Below are 5,586 nucleotides of genomic sequence, written 5' to 3'. Positions count from 1 at the left end.
CACCACAACGGAAACTCGGAGAAAGAGTTTCAAACAGAGGGGCTGTAGACAATGTCAGACATAGCAGAGAGGTCAAGAATCAAAGAACTGAAGAGTGTTCCTCATAGGCCTAAGGAAGTGGCAGGTGATCTCTGTAAGGGCAGTGGCGGAGCGAGGTGAAGTCTGGAGCCGGATTGTATTTGGTTTGGGACACAGAGGGGGCAAGGAACAAGTGGGGGCAGCTTTGGAGAGGCTCGGCCACAAAGGGAAAGAGGACTTTAGCTGGAGCCCCTTTAAAACACAGTTAAGCGTTTATTTATTTTCTAGCTTTGTTGTTGTTACTAAAAAAGTAACCCAGGGAGTTCCCTGGTGGCCTAGCAGTTAAGAACCTGGTGTTGTCACTGCTGTGGCTGTTGTTACTGCTGTGGCTTGGATTCAGTCCCTGGCCTGGGAATTTCCGCATGCCATGGGCAGGACCAAAAAAAAAAAAAAAAAAAAAAAAAAGCAACAGAGGCAAGGTACATTTTTTTCAAATAATATGGGAGAATATAAAGTCTAAACATCCCTACCTTCCCTCAAAAGGTAACCACTATTAAGTTTGTTATCTATTACCGTAGAATATAAACATATATTCTGTGTGTGTGTGTGTGTGTGTGTGTGTGTGTGTATTTACACACACCTATAAGGCAGGGATAGAACCTGCACCACAGCAGTGACCTGGGCTTTGAACGGACAATGCCAGATCCTTAACCCACTGCACCACAGGGTAACTCCTATATATATAAATACAAATACATTTCTTATCTATCTTAACTATCTATATGGAGGTACACACAAACACATACTGCTTTACTCACTGTGATTATACCATGCAAACTACTATGCCTTATCCCCTAATCTTTTTTCACTTAACAGTAAATCTTGGAAAACTTCCCCTGTCTTTCTGACCTTATCTCGCCTCTCTCACCCTAGTTCATTTTGTGCTCCTACTGCTTTGACCTCTTTGCAGTTCCTGGAACACACCAGCACACTCATACCTTAAGGCTTCTGCACTCGCTGTTCCCTCTGCCTGGAATGTTCTTCCCTGAGATATCCTCTTGGCTCACTCTCTCACTTCCTCTAGATCTCTACGTAAATGTCACCTCTTCAGAGAGGCCACCACTATCATTCAGGATACCTTATCCTACTTTGTTTTTCTTCACAGCACTTTTATCTGCATCTACTGACTTGTTCCATGTCACTCTCCCCAATTAGGATATGTGCCTCATGAAGGGACTTTGTCTGCTTCACTGCTCTATAACCAGAACCCAGAACAATACCTGCCCCTCAACAGGTATTCCATAAAATAGGAGAAAGCATATAGAGCCAGCACAGTATAGTATTATGCATAACAACGTAGTGATTAAGGGTGCAAGCTCAAACCACTTGGGTTTTTTTGTTTTTGTCTTTGTTTTTGCATTTCATTTATTTATTCATCTGTTAATGGACATTTGAATTTTTTCTACCTTCGACTACGGTGAATAATACTGCTCTGAACATTGATGTACAAGTATCTCTTTGAGTCCTGCTTGGGTTTTAATCTTTATTTCTCAGTACATGTGTGCACTTGGGTAAGTGAATGCATTTCCTCCCTGTAAAACGGGGCCATGTGAGTGCCTAAATTCCTGGGTTCTTATGAAATTTAATATGGGAACATAATAAACCGTAATGGCACATAGAAAACTGGTATTAAATGTTCATTGCTATGATTATCAGCAATATTTTATAAAGACGACAGAAGAGTTCCAACATCAGTGAGTCTTCCTTTCTTCCAGCCCGTCTTCCCCCCATTGATTCTTCTCGCCCCGCCCTCTCTTTCCTTCACTCCTTAGACACTGGTGTCTCCTGAGTACTTTTCGTTTTTCACATTCTCTTAGAGTGAACTCATGGTTTTAACTACAACCCAGGCGGAAGAGTCCCACAACTGCTGCCCCAAACCGCACTGTTCCCTGGGGCCTGAATCTTGCATCCAGACTGCTTTGAGCATTTCCATTCTAATTACTTGTTGGGCTGTATGACTCACTCAAGTGTGGGTGCCTCAAGGGCAGGAATAGTTACTTGGTTATCTTTGTCTCTGCTTCTCCAGGGGAGGTACTCTAGGTAGAGGCACTTTGTAGGTGTTTACAGTCTAGTGAAAGGAAACAGACAATAAATTCGTTACTATCATAGGTTAGCTAGTGACAAGTGCTATGGAAGTGGGATGAAGAGAGTAGAGAGCTGGGCAAGCCAAGATGCGATGATTTATGAAGGCTGAGCGGGGAGACCTTAGGGTTATGGGGCTATTTGAACAATGTGCTGAGGATTGAGAGAGTAAACCAATGTCTGAGGAGAGAGTGTTCTGAGCATAAAGCAGCAAATGCAGATAGATGGCTTGAAGTGGCTGGTGTTTAGGGGACAACAAAGAGGCCAGTGTGACTGGAGTAAGGTCAATGGTGGGAATAGTGGAGGAAATGAGGTGAGCGGAGCAACGGCGGGGGCGTGCTTCAGGTCAAACAGCGACTTGAAATGAGGTGATGAGCCATTAAAGGGTTCAAAATGGAAGACTGACAGAATACTTAATACTTGGAAGAATCACTCTGGCTGATAGTATAAGAAGGAGAGGAGTTCCCGTTGTGGCTCAGTGGGTCATGAACCTGATAAGTACCCATGAAGGGTTTGATCCCAGGCCTTGCTCAGTGGGCTAAGGATCTGATGTTGCCACAAACTGTGGCAGAGGTCGCAGATGCCGCTTGGGTCTGCCATTGCTGTGGCTGTGGTGGAGGCAGGCAATTGCAGCTCTGGTTCGACCCCTAGCCCAGAAACTTCCATATGCTGCACATGCGGCCCTAAAAAGATGACAAAGAAAGAGAGGAAGAAAGAAAGAAAGAGAGGAAGAAAGAAAGAAAGAAAGAAAAGAAAAGAAAGAAAGAAAGAAAAAGAAAGGAAGAAGGAGAAAGAAAGAAAAAGTGAGAGGCAGGGTGAAGGTGGGGGGTTCAGTTGGAAGGTGATTGCTGTGGTCTAGTTGAGAGATGGTGGTGTCCTGGCTTTGGGTAGTGAGGTGGAGGTGATGAGAAATAGGTAGATTCAGGATATAATTTGAAGATAGAGTAATAATTTATTGATGTAGTAAATGTAGGGTGTACGAGAAATAGAAGGGGTAATGATGAATGAATAAGTAAATGAATAAGTGAATCATATACATAGATATATTCATTACAGAATGATACAAGGGCTATCCAGGTCAAAAAATAAATTAAAAGGAAACTTTAGGAGAACCAATAGAAGAAAGAGGGTTCAAGACAGCCGGTGCAGACCTTCAGGAAGGAGGTGCAGAACCTTGTATAATCACAGCTCACTAGTGCCTTGACATTGGATTGGCTTTGCTCATGCAGCCCTGGTTGCTTCTGGTGGGATCATTGGCTGTGCAAAAGCAGGTAGTGTCCCATACCTGGCTGCCAGGTGGGCTCCTCTTTGGTGGTTTAGTGGGCCTGGGTGCTTATCAGCTGTCTCAGGATTCAAGGAACATTTGGATTTTCTTAGTTACAACTGGAACCATGGCTGGCATTATGGGAATGAGATTCTACCAGTCCGGAAATTTTATGCCTGCAGGCCTGACTGCAGGTGCCAGTTTGCTGATGATCCTCAATCTTGGAATTAGTGTGTTGGGGAATCGCCATCCATAGTAGTCATGACCCACCTTGGACTCAAGAAGAATTTTTTTTTGTCTTTTTGCCACTTCTAGGGTGGCTCCCATGGCATATGGAGGTTCCCAGGCTAGGGGTCTAATCAGAGCTAGACCTGCTGGCGTACGCCAGAGCCACAGCAACTCCGGATCCGAGCTGCATCTGCGACCTACACCACAGCTCACAGCAACACAGGATCCTTAACCCACTGAGCTAGGCCAGGGATCGAACCCTCAACCTCATGGTCCCTAGTTGGATTCGGTAACCACTGAGCCACGATGGGAACTCCTCAAGTAGAATTTTTAAACTTCCACGTTTTTTTTGGTCCATGCCTACGCCACATGGAAGTTCCTGGGCCAGGGATCAAACCTACGCCATGGCAGTGATCCAAGATGCTACAGTGAAAACACCAGATCCTTAACCTGCTGTGCCACAAGAGAACTCAATACTTTCACTATTTTTAGTGTATTAAGATAAATATAGCATTTTAATATATTCTGTCATTTTGCTTAAAACAAAAACAAAGGAGTTCCCTGGTGTTCTAATGGTTATGATTTCATGCTTTTAATGCAGTTGGCCCCAGTTCAATCCCTGGTCTGGGAACTGAAATCCCACATCAAGCTGCTGCACACCATGGCCAATAAAATAAAATAAAAAACAAAGAAGTTCCCAGGTGGCCTAATGGTTAAAGGATTTGTCACTGTTGTGGCTCAGGTCACAGCTGTGGTGTAGGTCAATTCCTGGACCATGAACTTTCACATGCCATGGGCATGGCCAACAACCACAACAACAATAACATTGAACTTGGCAGAGAAAAAAATCAGTCATCATAAAGACCCTAAAAGGTAGGTGGAATATAACACAAGGACTTCTTACTATAGTACCTTCATATACTTTGATTCTTATATGTTAGTGTTATCTCTTCTTTCTGTACCTATAGGTAAACTCTGCAGTGGTACAGTGTTAGATGTTACCACTGGAGCCCCTGAAACCCCATGCCCTACTCAGAGGAAGAATGTGGGGAAAAAAACATCTCTGAATGAGACTTAGGAAACCTGTGCTTTTGCTCATCTTAGAATATAGACCTACTTTTATTATTATTATTATTTTTTGTCTTTTTGCTATTTCTTTGGGCCGCTCCCGCAGCATATGGAGGTTCCCAGGCTAGGGGTCCAATCGGAGCTGTAGCCCCCGGCCTACGCCAGAGCCACAGCAACGTGGAATCCGAGCCACGTCTGCGACCTACACCACAACTCACGGCAACGCCGGATCCTTAACCCACTGAGCAAGGGCAGGGACCGAACCCACAACCTCATGGTTCCTAGTCGGATTCGTTCACCACTGTGCCACGACGGGAACTCCAAGACCAACTTTTATTTATTTATTTATTTATTTATTTATTTACTTACTTACTTACTTATTTATTTATTTATTTATTTATTTTTGCTATTTCTTTGGGCCGCTTCCGCGGCATGTGGAGGTTCCCAGGCTAGGGGTCGAATCGGAGCTGTAGCCACCGGCCTACGCCAGAGCCACAGCAATGCAGGATCCGAGCCACGTCTGCAACCTACACCACAGCTCACGGCAACGCCAGATCGTCAACCCACTGAGCAAGGGCAGGGACCGAACCCGCAACCTCATGGTTCCTAGTCGGATTCGTTAACCACTTCGCCACGACGGGAACTCCCAAGACCAACTTTTAAATTACACTAAATTAAATCAATGAAAGTAAAGCTTACTGTAATTTTTTAAAAAGAAGATGAGTTCCTATCATGGCGCAGTGAAACGAATCCGACTAGGAACCATGAGGTTGCAGGTTCCATCCCTGGCCTCACTCAGTGGGTTAAGGATCCGGCATTGCTGTGAGCTGTAGTGTAGGTCTCGGAAGCGGCTGGGATCCAGTTTT

At 44.5% G+C, this 5,586-nt stretch overlaps 1 pseudogene; it reads left to right on the top strand.

Annotated features, from left to right (window-relative positions):
* Window positions 2,902–3,777, top strand: LOC110255438 (annotated as a pseudogene).

The sequence above is a fragment of the Sus scrofa genome, chromosome 9 (assembly GCF_000003025.6).
Source record: "Sus scrofa isolate TJ Tabasco breed Duroc chromosome 9, Sscrofa11.1, whole genome shotgun sequence".
Classification (NCBI taxonomy): domain Eukaryota; kingdom Metazoa; phylum Chordata; class Mammalia; order Artiodactyla; family Suidae; genus Sus; species Sus scrofa.
The sequence above is the reverse complement of the archived record's forward strand: the minus strand, read 5'-3'. Positions and strand labels throughout refer to the sequence as shown.